Source organism: Gopherus flavomarginatus, chromosome 4, assembly GCF_025201925.1.
Source record: "Gopherus flavomarginatus isolate rGopFla2 chromosome 4, rGopFla2.mat.asm, whole genome shotgun sequence".
Lineage (NCBI taxonomy): Eukaryota > Metazoa > Chordata > Testudines > Testudinidae > Gopherus > Gopherus flavomarginatus.
Genome location: NC_066620.1, coordinates 78627952 through 78645905, shown reverse-complemented (window position 1 = coordinate 78645905; position 17954 = coordinate 78627952). Strand labels below are relative to the sequence as shown.

At 43.4% G+C, this 17954-nt stretch overlaps 1 protein-coding gene across 2 annotated transcripts in view; it reads left to right on the top strand.

The window, feature by feature from the left end:
- Positions 1 to 2616: 2616 nt before the first annotated feature.
- The window catches only part of CHRM3 (cholinergic receptor muscarinic 3), a 487601-nt gene continuing 472263 nt past the window's right edge, over positions 2617 to 17954 (top strand). For both annotated transcript variants that reach the window (XM_050950409.1, XM_050950407.1), the window contains exon 1: positions 2617 to 2747. The gene's annotated coding sequence lies outside the window, so the exon portion shown is untranslated. The remainder of the gene's footprint in view (positions 2748 to 17954) is intronic.

Below are 17954 nucleotides of genomic sequence, written 5' to 3'. Positions count from 1 at the left end.
TTGTGAGACTGTAAGATGATATAATATGCTAGCATGTGTATTTGTAAGGTCTTTTAAAAATGTAGATTTTTACCTAATACACAATATTAGTTCCTTTCAACTTGTTATAATTGGTAATAGCTATATGTAAATCCATATTGACTCCTTGTGGCATTATAAGCTATCATGTTCATCTGAAAGATGGAGAGTATTTAAAAGAATTGTTGACCAAAATAATAGGTATTGAATCCATATTGCTTTATTCCACAGTAAGGAGTATATGATATATCAAGGGTGGACAAATTTTTTGGCCTGAGGACCACAACTGGGTGTGGAAATTGTATGGTCGGCCATGACTGCTCATGAAATTGGGTAGGGTGCAGGGGAGGGGGGTGAGGGCTCCGGCTGGGGATGAGGGGTTGGGGATACAGGAGGGTGCTCTGGACTGGGACGGAGGAATTGAGAAGAAGGGAAGGGGATCAGGGCTGGGGCAGGGGGTTGGGGTGCAGGAAGGGTTCAAGGGTGCAGGCTGTGGGTGGCGCTTACCTCAAGCAGCTCCAAGAAGCAGCGGCATGTCCCCACTTTTACGTGGAGAAGTGGCCAGGCAGCTCTGCACACCACCATGTTCGCAGGCGCTGCCCCTGCAGCTCTCTCATCAGCTATGGTTCCTGGCCAATGGGTGCTGCAGGGGCAGCGTGAGGAGCCCCTTGGCTGCCCCTATGAATAGGAGCCAGAGGGGAAACATGCCACTGCTTCTGAGAGCTGTATAGAGTGGGGCAAGCCCCCCGCCCCACTCCCCAGCTGGAGGACTGGAGCAGGGCAAGCCCCAGACCACACTCCCTGGCGGGAACTCAAGGGTCAGATTAAAACATCTGGAGGGCCATATGTGGCCCCTGGGCTGTAGTTTGCCCACCTCTGTGATATATAAATAGATGTTTGTTATGGACTTATGATATTATAAGAGGTGTATTTAGTATGCAATAGAAAATAGGCTACTATACTTATGCATTACCCAATCTCCAACCAATAACTACTCCTGTGTTTTAATTTAAAAAATTAAAAGACCAATGAGAAAGAAAGACAGAAAGAAAAGAAAAACCTTAGTATGGATTAGTGGAGTATTTCCCTATATATATAATTTCACTTTACAAAAGTCATTTTGATTGTTTTATTTGTTTGATATGATAAAAAACCTCAAATCAAAATGTTGATTTTATCTTTGGGTACTTTTGTAATCATAGAGTGACTATTTGGTAAATGTATTAAAATATCCTCTGGGAATGATACCTTGTCATACCAACTTATATATATATAAAAACACTGTGCAGTTGGAGGGCTGTAAATGCTGTTTATTGCAATTATCAACATAATCTCACATGTTTCCCCTCTCTGTTTGATGTATTCCACTTTTGTCAGTCGACTTATACTTGCATTTAAACCGGTTAGGGCAGTGTATGGGTTGTGTATGTTGACTGCTTAGCACATTGGGCCCCCGGCCTCGATGCGCTACTGTGCTAGGACAAAAACAACAAGGAGTCAGGTGCCACCTTGAAGACTTAACAGATTTATTTGGGCATAAGCTTTCCTGGGTAAAAACCCACTTCTTCAGTGCTAGGACACTAGACAACGGAACAGGAATTGGAATGGGTATGGGTATGGGAATCAAGGGACGTCCACTAGACTAGGAATAGAAAGGAAAGGAAGAAGATGCAGTTGGACTGGAATAATAATGGAGTAGAATAGACATGAAATAGAACTGAATGGAAAAAAGGAGTAGTGCAATTAGAATGGAATGTATGTAGCATGTGGAATGGAACTGAAACAGATTAGAATCAGAATAATGGGAGCAGATGGGCACAGAGTGAATTTGGGATAAATTAGACAGGAGCCAAAAATAGCTGGTAAAAACAGACCTGGAGTGGAATAGAACAGAAAAGAGAAGAGCAAAGGTTGGAGTGCGATTGACATCGACCAGGAAGTGAGTATAAAGCAAACGAATGGCCCTGGAATACCTGGAGCACCCTGGAATGGGGGGGAAGGAAAACCGCGGTGGAGCTGCACGGGGCCGTGGCATAGCGAGCCAGGGAACTGGCGTGGAGCGCAGCAGGTGAGCCGACAGGGGAAAAAAAAAAAACTAGCCTGGAGCTGGAGTGCAAGGGACTGGGCTAGACTGGAGTGGGCAGGAGCGCAAGCGTGGGGAGTGAAGCTGGAACTGCCGGGTGCGGGACCCCGCAACTGAGGGCATGCAGCGCTAGCGGGCGCCCCTATAATAAAGAATCCCTAGGCGAGGCCGGCGGTGGGCGTGAGCGGTTCCAGTGAGGTCAGCGGCGGGCGAGCCAATGAGCAGCGTGTCTGGGAGCTGCCGGAGCTCTGGGTCCCGGCGCGGCGCGGCTCGGCTGCTGGAGGGGGGTCGCTGCTGAAGCCGCAGCTCGAGACATTCCGGCACTAGGCAGAGCGCCGGCGGCTCCACGGCGTGGAGGGGCTGCAGCGGGGCGCCCGGCTCGGAGCGCGGGAGAGGAAAGTGAGGGACGGGAGGAGGCGCTGCCGGGCACAGGTGCTGCTGCTGCTCCAGCTCACCGGGCGGTGGGGTGTGAAGTGCCCCTGGAGCAGCGCCGCCCGCAGGGGGATGTACCGGCCGCTTGGTCTCCGCTCCCCGCGGGGAGCCGGCTCCTAGGTCGCGCCGGACTCAGCGGGGACCAGCAGGAGCTGAGCGCCCTGGCGCTGCGGGGGAGGAGGAGGTCGCTCATCAGAGGCACCTGGGCAGCCAGGTAAGCGCGGACGCGGCAGCGGAGAGAGCCCGGGCCCGCCGCGCGGGTTGCTCCCCTCGGCGAAAGTTGTTGGTAAAGTCATTTGTGGGGGGCGGAGGAGCGGGGGGGTTTGGGAGCAGGGGACAGGGCAAATCGAGGAAGGAACCGGGGCTTGTCCTGTGGCTGCTGCCGCTCTACTGCTCCCCCCCCCCCCGGCCACTGGAGTTGGGGACGAGGCACTTGAGAGGGGAACAGTGGTGTCGATGTGAGCGCGAGTAGAGCCATAGAAGGGAGCTCCAGGCTTTCCATCACAGCGCTGGGAGGAGGCGTGGGGGTGTTCTCCGAGGGGTGATGGGGGGGGGGTGGACTAGCTGTTGCTGTTGTTTGCCTTAGAAACTATTGCATTGCCCTACTCTCCCTGCTGCCCACTCAGTCTGATCCTCCCCCCCCCAGCGTGTGAGCGCATCCAGCTCCAGGCACTTGCACACCTAGGTCAAGGCCTTGGGGTGGGGGGGAGGGGAAACGTGTCCCTGGGTCTCTCGGCAATATGATTCAAGTGTGGGGCAGAGGCTTTGCCTCGCTTCTGTTGGATACTAAATCCCAAAGGTCTGCGGAGACTGAACTGCATCCCAATCAGACACCTGGCAAAATCTGGCTAGGAGCTGATTCAGAGCAGTAACGTTTATGTGGGTGCCCCTCTAAAAACGCCTATGGAAAGATGTCAAATTCTCGCTAAAAACCCCACGGCGGGGATCTTGCTTATGGTGCCCTGTCGGATCCTTGTTAAGTGGCGCCGGTGCTTTTCTGCAGCTTTCCTCCTTTGCAGTACTAACTAAACGGTCACCACTGGCTGTGGAAACGTATAGGTCGAGGTGACACGCGAATGATGGTGACTAATTCACTGGAGAGGTTATTGTTTGGGGCTTTGAGGACAGCCGCACCCGCCTTTCAAATATCCCCTATGTCAGAGTCTCTCTCCTAGTTGCAGGAGCGCAACCTGTGCTTACCCTGGCAGTGACTGGATGGTTAGTATATAAATCTTTCAGGGATTTATGAAGGGTTCAGTCGCACTACGGATTACTCGTGCCGTCTGACATCGTCAGTGGGGAACTGGTCTTTAAATCTTGTTCTCTTCGATGATGATTCTCATTCTACGAATTTACTTACCAACATTCTGCTTTTTATCCGCGTCTTTTTAAGTCTAGGTTTTCAGGCAAATTAAGTTCCAGGAGATTTGTGAGCAGCGTGTGTTGTGCCAAATATAATATCAACACTGCAAGTGTTTAAAACAGAGCCCAAGTATTTACTTTTAAAAAGTGTAGCTCACCGTGAGAACTGAATAGTGTTTAAATCTATGAGCACAGAAACCCAAATATGTTAATATACACTGGGCTATATAGCTCACCGTGCTAGTTTCTCTACTGACGGAAAGAGTTCTCATTGCCTGATATTACTTTGTCTCATTTTCTTTCCCTCTTTTGTAAAGCACAAATCTAAATCGTTATCTGTATTCACCATATATAGGAGTAGCCACAGACACACAAAATACAACCTCAAATGCTGCTTAAAAATTATTTAATAATGAAAACTAGAATGGTCGTTTGTGAGTGTGTTCTGGGGTGTTTTCATTTTGATGTTATCTATCTTTTACATAGCGCTCTGCGATCTCACCCTGTGTCTATCACAATGCTCATCACTTCTTTAGACATCAAAGGCAGTGAATAATGTGCTGTGGTCTGATTTTGTTTCTATGTTTAATTAGACATAATGTTTAGTTTTGCTTAAATTGTGTTGGAACTAAACTACAGCATGAAATATTGATATTTCCATAATGGAAGCCAGTGTTGTAGCTTTCAGAAAAAAATGTGCCTCAGCATTCAAGAATACTGGTTACTCATACAGTAGCAATTCTTAGTGGCATGGAAGTAGTGTTTCAGGATTTTCTGATGTGTTTGTACCAAAATGTTTATTTTCCCTTTTTAAAGGGAATATATAAATCTCAATATGAGCTGCTACTTAAGTTTTTTTTGTTTACCTTGTAGTTTGCGATCAATGTAAAATGTAGTTCTTACAGTTCTTGATGTCATTCAATAAAAACACTGCATTTTGACTCTAGTGGTATACCATTGTTAACTGTGTAACTTGAATTTTCTTTGAAGAATTTGTCAAGTTGAATTGAAATATTGAAACATTCTAAAAAGGGTAGGAGGATATTAAAATGTTATTGGATGATAGTAGCAAACTAACAATATAATCCTGGCAAATACTAATTTAACATATTTGGTTTGCTGCCAGCCTCTGAGGTTTCATCAGTACAGGTGGCAACTTTTATGCATCCCATTTTGGTTATGTTTTTTAAGTATAATGCCCTTTGGCACCCCACCCTGAAATTCAATTTTATGTTCTTTCATATTGGATCAGACTTGGGCAATATTTGGCTGGTGTCTAGGCAAGCTGGTTTTGATTTTGAAGTAAAATATCCTAATTTACAATAGAAAATGTTGTAACATGTACATTCAGAAACACAAATGTATTTTCAGACAGATGAATATTAACTCAGCTCCTTCCAGAATATTTCTTTTTTATAAAATAACATCCAAATGCAATCTGCTGTATTGCATGGAACTGAATTTTCATGTTGTTCTACTATATAGACAATTTGTTGGAGGTAGAATATGTATTCTGCAGTATTATTCCCAGAACCAATCATGATCATATGATTGAAAATTGCAAGTAAAGTGTTAACACATCTGATAAAGTTTAATTCTAGGAATAAGTATTGAAGATATTATTCACCTTGGGCAATACTTCCAAGCTGATAAACTTTCCATCTATGGAACTCTTTTCTAGTATTAAAGAAACAATTGTAACTTTAGAAGCATTCTGGCTCCCTTTAATTACAACTGAATATTTCGTTCTAGCCTGATATGTTGTAAGTATTGGCAGAACCAAACTTGAGACCTAATCCTGAACTGATTGTTCAGACAAAATTTTCAGTGATGAAAACTGAAGTTTCACGGGAATAACTATTATATGGTTGAGACCTTTATGCTCAGTGTTCTCAGATTGTGGCGTGTGGACATTTGGTGGCTAGTAGTGCATTTGCAGAATAGAACTAAATAGAAATGATGTTATGTGATTGTTAATATGAGGGAAGGTGGTCTAAAAGGCAACTATATTGAGATGTGGTTGACTCTCTAAAAAGAGCTTGAGAACCTCATCACTAGATCCAGTGACCTGATTGGCTTTAAGACCATGACTTCTAAGAAATAATGACCCATTTGCAATAAAGATGGCTTGTGTTCTGAGCAGATTACTTAACGATGAGATTAATGATCTGTGAGGCATATAATTGTGATAGAGGCCCTAATCTCTGTGTGTAAATAAACTGATGCTATCTTTAATTATATAATTTAATTAAAATGGTACCTTGCTATTTGTTACTGCTGCTACCAGTGATATTAGTAATAATCTTTTAGCCAGTGAATAGTGTGTAATGTGTTCATGCTTAAAATAGGGAGCAATTTGAATAAGAAAAACTGTTCTTGAAGGGTGTATCATTCTACCACCACAGGTATCTCAAATATAGCCATGTTTTCATGAATTTCAATCAGCATAAGACTTTTGAATATAGGATACATATACACAGCCATTCTGTAAACTTTATATTCATGAAGTGAAATACTAAAACACTGCCTGTAGCTTATAGCTGTGCAAGTTTTTCTAAACATCTCTGCTAATTTTATTCCTGACTTGATCTATCCAATGTTGTTTTCTGTTCTGTTCAGAAGTGTTGGTTGTATCAAACTGTATGGTGGTTGTGCTGTGGACCAGGGTCCAGCGAAGTGTTTAATGATCTTATTTTACTTAACTGAAAAAGAGTGTTTCAACAAAGGGACTAGAAGAGAGAGGTTAGCCCTACCTCTCTATATGCTGAGTAATAATACTATATATAATAAGCTCTACACACTCTGAGTATTATAGAACATAAACTGAAATAAGTGATTTATTTATACTAGGAGTTACGTATGCCACACTTACAGGAGCATAGACTACTCTAGTATGATTTTTTTTAATAGGGAGGAAAAATAAATGCATCAATTTTAATTGCTTTTTTGGACACAATTATGGATTGTAGATTCTGTAAGTGGAGGGTCAGACCATGCCCTACTGAGTAGAACAACTTTTCTCCCAAAATAGCCAGTGTGTATGAAAATGAGGAGGGGTAACATTGTATCACCCAGTCATTCTGAGTTTGCTGATTCATGCTGTCAGGGAGGTGGCACTAATTGGTGTAAAAGAGGGTGAGTGACGACTTTGCTCGTCTTACGTTTAAATTTGAAGGGGGGAGAGAAGCTATATCACTACCAAAATTGAAACTATAATAATATAAAGTAGAAAATTTAAATATTTAATCACTAGGGAAATGAAGGGAGTTTAGTTCTCATTTAAGTAAAATCCTCAATGCAGTCTTATCTACAGAGTCACTGCTATTACTTTCATAATATAGATATTTTTTATGGGCACAAATTTTAATTCTAACAGGAAATTGTCACTAACTGATTAGTGGATTTAATAATGGATTTAATAGAGGCGCAACCGTGTAAGCGAAGTGCCAGGAGTAGTTCTTGGAAGCAGGCATAGTTTCACTGAACAGATTAAGAAGATTATGCCTGATAGCAAGTGTTTCTTGGACTGGGCCCTGACAGACAGATTTTTAAATGTATATAGGATCCAAAAGATGCAGATAAGCACCTCGTGGGTTTTTTGAAAGCACCTTAGCATCTAAATCCTATTAATTGATTGCCTTTACAATGCCTTACTTGAGTAGCAGGTGTTCAGCACTGTTGAAGGGGTTTTTGTGCTTCATCTTTAAAAGCCATGGGAGAGCGGGCAGGTTCTAGGGGAATAATCTTATTAAAGAGTCTCTGCTGGTATTTCCACCACATAATTCTGATGAGGAGGCAGGGTTCCCCACTCTGCCTGCAGAAAACTGTCTAATCTCAGGATCTGCATTAGGCTGGGGCATTCTGTGCAGAGGCCCTGTCCCTCTCACTTGTCTCTGGCTCCCTGTGTAGGCCGTCCACTACTCTGGTACCTGGCATCATAACTGCTATCAGCGACTTTGCATTGGCCCCTGGAGCCTTGGGGTGGTCTAGGAAGAATTTTTACGGATAGGGTCTGCAGAGCCAGAGAGTAGACAGTATGCCACCTCCTTGTCTTGCAGTCTCCCTACATATATGTCTCCTATCCTGCTTAGTCTTTATTTCAAACCATGTAGAGAGAGTTCTGCAAGATTCTGGTTGTGGTATGGGAAGGTACAATGGAGGTGACAGAATCTTCTCTTACACATGAAGAGCTCAGGAGGGAGAGATCCACCAGTACAGGACCTTCCCTTTTCCTCACATGGAGATGTTAGGCAGTGATTCTCAGCCAGTGATCTGAGGCTCCCTGGGGGGTCATGAGCAGGTTTCAGAGGCTCTGCCAAGCAGCGCCAGTGTTAGACTTCCTGTGGCCCAGGGCACACATGAGGCTGAAGCTGGGGCTCCGAGGCCTGCCACTCTGGGATGCCTCTGTGGTATGGGGCCCAGGCAGTTGCTCTGCTTTCTACCCCCTAATGCTGGCCCTGGATTTTATATGCAAAAAACCCAAATGTTGTGGCATATATGGGCTGTGGAGTTTTTATAGCATGTTTGCGGGGAGGGGCTCAGAACACCTGATCTAAGGAGTATGATCCTTGCTCAGGAATTAACCTTAAAATTCCTGAAAGCAAATATATCTGCTGTATTGATGACTCTTTTGACAATTAATGTATAAGTCCTCATAAGTCATTCCCAACTTCAACCCCAGCTTCTGAAACAATCCCACTTAACATTTTTAAAATCTTACCAACTCTTTTGGGATTTATTATTCTGTTTTAAAAATACAGGGTTTTACTTAAGTGGATGGAGAAATAAACAATTTGGAGTCATATTATTCTTTATTGAATTACAGGCTTTGAAACATCAGAACAAACTGGGTGCAGAGAAGGGGGAAGAGCTTAAAATTCAAAATACTCCAGATAACACTTAACAGAATTACCGCAGAAAAGATCATTGTAGTCATGCATTGTAGTATGGTATTTGCAGTTTTGATATATTCAAATACACATTAATTCCATGCTCTGTTTTAGTTTTTAAATTTCACATGTATTTATGATCAATTTTTGTAAAACAAACACGTCTTATTAGGATTTTGTTTTATCTGACTAAGAGAGGTAGGTGGATTGAGGTACAAGCTGATGTGTGGGGATGTTAGTATTTAATTGTGTGCTACTGCTTGTTGGAAGGAGTGATCAGAATGTATTGTATTTTGGTTTTGTGATTTTAACTAATTTGCAGGGCATTCAAAGAGCTTGCCCATGGGTGCTTTTTATTTATTCTAAATTGTAAGTAAATAATGAATGTCTGCCATCCAATGTTACACCTGAGACACTATGTTTTGAGTTTACAGGTTCTGCAGCACGTGGTTCATACCTGTTGGACCTTTCATTAGTTATAAAATGCTCAGAGAGCAAGCATAATGTACATAGGTGTTTTTTGAGCTTGCTTGGTGGTGTGAGAGTAATAGCCAAGGTTGCAACCTTGCAAACACTTTACTCAAGTGTTTTTAAGATTTGCCAGTAGCTCTAACCCTGGAAAATAAACAGTTCTCTTGGCTATTGCCCAGTAACAACAAAGAGAGGGGTATGAGGGTAATATGTGACTTCAGGTTATCTGTTTTTCTAAAAGTAAAAGCCTATTTGAAACTATAGGGCTCCTCTCCCATATTACCACCCCACTCCCCCCGCAAAAAAACCTTAAAAAAAAATTCATCAGGACCCCTATCTAGCTCTAACCCTCATCAAAAGGATATCCGTAAATATAATGAGAGAGTATACTCTTATTCTGCTTTCGCAGAACCTGAGACACGGTAGAAGATATATTTTACCTTGCAATCATAATTTGTATCTTTGGGCATTAAGGCATCAACTCTCTTTTGCCAGACTATTAATGAATTAAATCTGATTTTTGATGACACAGCCTTGATCCTACAAACAGATGCCCTAGCATGGACCTCCCTGCACCTGAGTGCAGTCTCATTTTCTTTTTGAGCAGAAGTGTTTAGCTACTTTTTCATGCTTCTGTAGTAAAGAATCCATTGCTCTGAAACTCTGCTCTTTCTACATTGCCACTTTATTTGTGTTTTCTATTGTTGTTTTTTATTGTTTTCATCAATACAAACTATTGAAACAGCAAACAATCCAACCCTATTGACTATTCAAAGGAATATGAAACTTGTATTCTATACTAAGTGAAATAAGGCAGATGCTCAAATAGAAACTCATCAAAACTCAGGAATTACAGAATTTGAAAAAAAGGCTTCAGAAGTCTATATCTTTTTAAACATCCTCAATCAATATCCCTGCCCGCTGATGTTTAAATGCAGAGCCATAGCCAAGAGATTACTATATATTCTTTCCCTGGCACAGAGTTGGGAGGCAGAGACTCTCCTCATCCTGTGAAACAGATTATGGACCTTGCCTCCAATCCAGGAGGTTAGTTTGTATTATCTCCTTTCTGGGAATCCTTTGCAAGATTGGATTGGATGATCTGTTTCCCTACTCTGCCTCCAGCATTGACTGTGGAGCTGTGGAAACCCTTTGTGGAGTGCAGTAGTAGAGGGCTGGGGGTGTGAGCTGGGGTCATGGGGTGCTCACGGCAGGGGGCTGAAGGGGATATGCCCCAATCTCTCTCTCACACACACACACACACACACACACACACACACACACACACCCTTCCCCCAAGGGCCTTCCCTTTCTCCACCAGGAACAGCGAGCACACTGACTCCGCTCCTCCCTCACCCCCTCCCTCGCAAGGGGGATTGTAGATTGAAGTAAATGGAAGTAACTGAATCTGACACATGGAGTCTGCAGCAGACTCTTCTTTATCTCTGTGCTGGCTGACTGCCAGCCTCTCACTCTACTCTCCCTATCTTAATAAACAGCGGAAAGAGGTTCTAAGGAACAGCACCTTCAGTCATGGCAGCATCCTTTAGTGTAAGGCAGATGTGTGAGACACACATGCAAGGAGTGTGGAAGGCAGAATGTTAGGAAGAGGGGTAAATGGCTATGGGAATATTGAAGAATTGCGTGTTTTGGGTATTGTGGTTGACTGAAGATACTTAGATGCTAAATGGTTGTGGAGGAAGAGGTGACAGTAGTTCAAAGGACTTACTGGTATGCCAGAGTCCTGAGCGGGGTGTGGCCTCAATGGGAAGAGGCAGGGCCTTTCAAGATTTAAAGGCCCTGGAGCTCCGGCTGGGTCTGGGAACCTCAGGGCCTTTAAGTCACCCTGGAGCTACCAGCTGCAGAGGTGAGCCTCTGGGCTCCCCACAGTGGCCAGAGCCCCAGGCCCTTTAAATCACTGTCGGAGAAGCTGGTCCGGCACAGCTTACCGGCCCGTATTGGCTTACTTTCACCTCTGTTTGGGGGAGAAATGCTGTAGGGTACTATTGGGAGTGGGAAAGCAGAGAGGGCTGTGGGCAGAGAGAGCATAAAGTGCAAGAAAAGACTTCCCAGGGCTAAAAGTGAGAAGTCTAGCCCAAAGGGTAAAGGGGAGACCTAAAGGGCATTTGGTGGGGATAGAAGGGAAACAGTACCTTAGGGGAGATATGTAGATATGGAGTAGGAGAGGCGGGGTGAGCAGGGTCAGGAGGACACTGGCTGCTGAGGGAGGAAGAAATGAGGAGATCTAGGGGAGGAAGTGAGGGAAGCAGTAGATCAGGGATCGGCAACCTATGGCATGCGTGCCAAAGACGGCACACTAGCCGATTTTTTTTTTTAATGGCATACTGCTGCCTGTCAGGATCCCAGCAGCGTGTCATTAAAAATACTGCCCGGCCTGGCCCTCTCTTCTCCACACTCTGCCCCTCCCCCCTCCTCCACCCCTCCCATGGGGGCAAGGGGCCGAAGCTTGGTCCTAACGGCTCCCTTGCCTCTTCCTGCAGTGTGCTGGGTTCCTGTCCCCCCTCCTCCTCCTCCTCCTCCTCCTTTCCCTCCCTTCCTGCCGGCCAATCAGCTGATGGCCCTTGCGAGGGAGGGGGTGGGGGAGGAGCGGAGTCAGTGTGCTCGCTGTTCCTGGTGGAGAAAGGGAAGGCCCTTGGGGGAAGGGTGTGTGTGTGTGTGTGTGTGTGTGTGTGTGTGAGAGAGAGAGAGAGATTGGGGCATATCCCCTTCAGCCCCCTGCCGTGAGCACCCCATGACCCCAGCTCACACCCCCAGCCCTCTCCCCTGACCCTCCCAACCCAGCTCTCTGCCCTGAGCCCTGCAGCCCCCCCCTCCCCAGGCCTCTTCCCTGAGCCCTGTACCCCTCTCACACACACCCAGCCCTCTGCCCTTACTCTTGCACCCTCCCCACATACCCAGCCTTCCCATGCACCCTCCATATCCTGACTCTGGCACCCCCCCACATCCCTATCCCCACCCTGAGCACTAAACGGGAGCTTCTGCATACACACCCCCATGCGCACCCCCCCCCATACACACACATTCCCACCTGCACCTCTCGCACCAAATGGGAGCTGCCCTAGGTAAGCGCTCCACACCCAAACCTCCTGCCCCAACGCTGAGCCCCCTACCTTATTCTAGCTCCTGGCTAGACCCTACACCTCAACCCCTAGCCTGCTCCTTCACTCCCAGCCCTGTTCTCAGTGCACTCCCACCTTCAACTCAGTGCAGAGAGAAAGGCCAGGCCAGGCCCTAAACTTGTGGTTGATCATCAGTAGAGACAAACATTTAAAATGAAAAACACCTGAATTGTATTGAGGAATATTCACACAACATAAGAAGTAACCTGACAACTCTTCTGAATGTTTCCCCTCTGATAGCCTACTATAGCAACTCAGTAACAGCCGCGGCCGGCTCCAGGGTTTTTGCAGCCCCAAGTAGCAAGGAGAAAAAAAAAGCCGCGATCGCAATTGGCAGCACTTCAGCGGCAGCTCCACTGCGCCACTTTCTTTTTTGGCAGCACTTCGGTGGTAGGTTCTTCCCTCCGAGAGGACCCACTGCCGAAGAGATGGATGTGCTGCCCCTTCCCCTTGGCCGCCCCAAGCACCTGCTTGCTGCGCTGGTGCCTGGAGCCGGCGCTGGTAACAGCAAGGTTATTACTTCCCAGCCCTCAAAACTCAATCCATTCCAGCTATCCGTTAAGATTAACCCCCATCCTTCTAAAGGGGTAGGCTCAGCCTATCCGATCTTGAAGAAATAACCCAACCGGCTCATGTATACATAGAGCCCTGCATGGATACATAATTTGTATCCACATCTGATCTGCAATCCACAAATATGGTCTGTGGATATCTGCAGATTTGCAGGGCTCTATCTCTACAGTCAAAGTACATTACTAAAGGCTGCACTGAAGTTAACCACTGACATCCAGATTTTTTTGGCAGGAGGTATGAAATTTCATAACTAGCTTCAGTGAAATACTTACTGACAAACTTTTCCAGAAACATTGCAAATCGAAAGCGGGAGATTAAGTATATTTAACTATATTGCATGCCTTACTAGTCAAAACCTACCTGGCTTCCACTATAACTTTCTTTAGACTACAGGATTGCTAAATCATGAGTCCATTTTATAACCAAGGATTGCTTCATGATCCAATGTTCACACAATGCTTTTGTGAGGAAATATCTAATGTTTTTGCTTTCAGAGTACACTGTGCATCTGAAAGCATGCTGCTGGGGACAAACAGCTCAAAAGTATAGCCATGCTTTTGGGTGTGCCATGTTCCTTATTGGATGGTTTTCAAACCAGCAATGTGGAAACCTCTTTCTAACATTAGCATGCATACCTTTATTGTGTCTCATTTATTCTTATGAATGGCACCAAGAAATGAGATATTTTATGATTAGAGGATGGCAGGTAATTGGCAGCAACCATGTGCTATACCACAGACTTGCAAGGGACATCCCAGCAGTGCATCTGTTTGCTTTATTGATCACACTATTTAAGTAAATAGTAACTCTTCATTGATTCGATATGATGTACACATAGCATGCTCACTAAATTGTTAACGTATTTTTATTGCAGGTTTCAATTGGCTATCTGAGAAGCCACAAATAATACTGTGCAACAGAGAAGACTATCCAAATTTTATTCAGACTTTTTGGGCACAAGACCATTATGACAGAGGGAATATCATCTGTCCAGAAATAATATTTTCCATTTCTGGGAATTATTGATAAATGAGAATTATCGAGAACATATGGTCACTATATCTCTAATGCTGTGACTGAAAGTGGTATGCTTTTTCTGACGCTCAAAGGGAAAAGTCAGCTATTGACCGTAGAGAAGTGAGCACTATGACTGTGCAAAGAGCTTTATTCTGAACAAGGTGTCAAGCAAAGGTAGGGTATACTTCTGACACTTAGGAACTTTTGAAATGATCATAAGAAGAGTCAGAAAAGGAGATCCCAGTGGTTTGTTTATTTAAAAAAACAAAAAAACTTTTAATACCACGTGGAATTGAGTTGACTAAATTCACAAATAGGTACTGGAGGTCCCAGAGGTCTGAGGAGTACCTGCATAAATATCTTTGCAAAATGCTAACAGTGGATATCTCCTAGCTTAGCAACATGGTGAGCAAAGTCATTAAGACAAAAAGACAATTAAGGGTATAAAAAAAGGAGAGGGACCTGAGGGAATGAGAGGATTGACAGGCAAGGACTTTAATATATAGAGAGAAAGACTCTTCTAATTTCTTTTCTGCAAAATCAGGGGTTTAGCACTACCTTGGCAAAGTGAAGGAGTCTTAGATCTACCTAGGTAAGTTTTTTGTAGCATTTAATTTTGAGTTTCTCCATCTTTTTTGTTTGATAATTATTGAAAATTTTCTTGGGTCTTAGACTGTTTCCGGAATCCTACACCATAGTCCAGTCTTAGAGATGACAATAATTTTGGTTCTCTGGTGAACGTGAAACTGATACCTTACCTGGGGCACATAGTCCCATAGCTGTTACCTTCAGTCTCGTTAAGTCTACTAGATGGATGAGAAAAACCTGGGGACCACAAAGGGTGAGAGGACTAGGGAAATGAAGAAAACAAACATGCTGTGGTAAGGTAGAGGTCTGCTTTACATTTAAAACGAACTCCCACCCCTTCCCAAAATCCCACACCTGAATGAGAGAAGAGAGCTTTAAGGCAAAAGGCATGTCTCTATGAGCAATGGCTGGTAAAGAATCGTGATGGCTGGTGGAACGGGAATGAGCATGAATAGAGAAAACCAGTTGGGGATGATTTGTATGCACACTAATTAGTGGAAATTGCAGCTCTGTAGTCAATGGCTGGTGATGACTTTGATGGAAAGCAGAAGTTGCTATTCTCAAGTTCCTTGTTCTTTCAGTGCAATCTTTACTATACTGCCAGTTAGCAGTGGGAGTGTAGAGGATATAACAGAAGAAACAGAGATGAATATTTGACTTGGATGTTGATGTTGTAGATGGATCTTCATAGGTGAGGTGATTATCATCTTTTCCCCTTCAGTGTATGTGTAGATTTCAGTGAATGTACAGAGCATAAAACCTGACTTTTTTTGATTAAAAATTACTACCACCTCTTAAAAAAATCAAATAAACCCAAATCAGCAGTTGATGTCAAGTGCTTCTTGGAGAGAACATACTGATAAGAAATGCCTGGAACATATAGAAGAAGCTTTTGGAGATGGACAGGACTGGGAAGGGATTCTTACTTTTACAATAAACATAATTGCTTTTGTGTCAAGTATCAGAGGGGTAGCCATGTTAGTCTGGATCTGTAAAAAGAAACAAAGTACTGTGGCACCTTATAGACTAACAGATGTACATATAGACTAACTACATCTGTTAGTCTATGTGTACATCTGTTCGTCTATAAGGTACCACAGGCCTCGTTGATTTTTACATAATTGCTTTTATTATTCATTGAGCGAGTAACATCTTGTTCTTTTGATCCCATCAACGAGATGGTGATGGTGCTTGTTTGCTTTGATAGGTAAACTGGAGAGAGTTTAGAGAAGAGAAAAAATGTATGAGCGGATTTGGAAAATAAGGCCGGGCGGGTTGTGGGGGGGATGAAAATTAGGCCTCTTCAGTTTTGAGGAAAAATTACATATGAGAAACACAAGACAGATGTAGAAATCTCTGTCCATCTGAAGCTCTTAAGGAGTGATACTCTGTCCTACAGAGAGTATAGGACCTGAAGCTTTTCTCTGCAAACACTTAAAACCTGGAGACTCTCAGCCCAAGCAACATCTATTGGTTTTCCTGCCCCATCCCGCAATATCTTATCCCTGTTACATCTGTGGATAGTCTATGTTGTACTGAAGTCCAATAAAAATCAAGGTTACTTATCCACATGGTCTCAAGCACAAAGCTATTTCCCAATGTTCTTTGAGGACCTGATCCATAACCCACTGTAGTCAATTATTCTTTCATTGATTTCAACAGGCTTTGGCTCAAACCCTAAAGACTACTAGTTCTAAGACATTACATTACTTTGGCTACTTTTAAAATTATTCAAATCCATATTTGCAGTACTGTGCATATTATGGTAATGAAACATCACACAAACTTTCTTTATTCAAAACACAACTTAAACCATCCATTAGAAAAAAGATATTTACAAGCAACTAATAAGCATTTTAAAGCTGTTTAGTTTTCTCATTTGGAAATATGCCTAAAAATAACCATTAATATAAAACATTTTATACCATGAGAGTAATGTAAGGCTTTCACTGGCATATTAGGCTTTATTGTTTAAAAAAACCCCACAAGATTAGGTTATAAGTATAACGTAGTGATGTAGGAATGACAGTTAAGCATGTGTTTAACAGTGTGTAATAGGGTGGCCTGTCTCTTTTAGGGAACAGGGAGTCTGGGGCCAGACAGCCTTGTTCCATTATCAGATCCAGCTGGGAAGGAGTCTGGAGAGCTTTATAAAGGGTGGCAAGAGCACAGTTTAGAGAGTTCTAAAAGGGAGATGGGCTCCTACTATCATTCCTGAAGCAGGGGGCTTGAAAGAAAGGATTTGTCCTGCATTCTGCACTGAAAGAGGCAAGCTTCTCTGGGAAGTGTAGCCCAGCTGGGTAAAGAAACTATCTTTGGTTTTAATATCTTGCTAAAGTAGTATGTTTGAAGAATAAAATTGTGTCTAGAAAGTGTCTTGGGCATTTCAGGGAGTCCTTACTGGGAGGACTCACTGCCATGAGGGAAAACTGAGGCAGCAGCTAGCCTGAAGCAAGAGAAGGTAAGGCAGCCCTGCTACAATGTGCTTTCCTGAATCAGGGTCAAAATCAATACGCAATATAGTATTCACACTCATTGTGTTCACTTCATATTTAAATTAAAACACATAACATGGGGCAATTAGGGACATATTCAAAACATTTTATATTAAATCTGCCATCAAGAAATGTGAAAGAATAAAATGTAGCAAAACCTCAAGAAACAAAGTGTTTGGTCACATCAAATCTGACTCTGTGTACAAAGTGACTCATCTAGAGAGAGTTGTTTGGAACATTCAGTGACAGATCCTCAGCTGGTGTAAATTTTCATAGTTCCATTGACTTCAGTGGAGCTATGACCGTTTATATCAGCAGAGAATTTGTTCCTCCAAACTAAAATATGAGCATTTCTGAGTCATTGGAATTGACAGACTGTCTGAAATCAAGCATGGACTTAAGACACTCTTGAATCATGAACACAATCAGGTCCAACTTTTTGTAGCACCCGAAAGAGAAGAAGGATGCATGCAAGGCGGCTAAGGTCCCAGTCTTCCAACTAGATCCATGTAGATGATTTGGTTTGGTAACTTAGATGTTAGTGAAGTTTTTCAATTTTAATTTAAAAACCAAAAATCCTTCCCCTCCCCCCGGCCCCCACACACACTTCCCATCATAGCTCCAAAATACCAAAATAAGATAAACCAGTTTCAAGTAGGAGTTGACATTGTGCATATATGCTATGTCCAAGAAGAAAAATTCTTTGAAATGAAACATGTAGCTTGCTGTGTGTCTTCTTGAAACTACTAAATTAAAGTCTAACAACTAATGACAAACCAGTATTGCTATGCACAGATGTTGAGCTTATTGTCAACCAGTGTTTGAAACTTTTTTGTGATATAGGGAGTCATACGGTGACTACTATGTCTTTTCTTTTTTTTTTTTT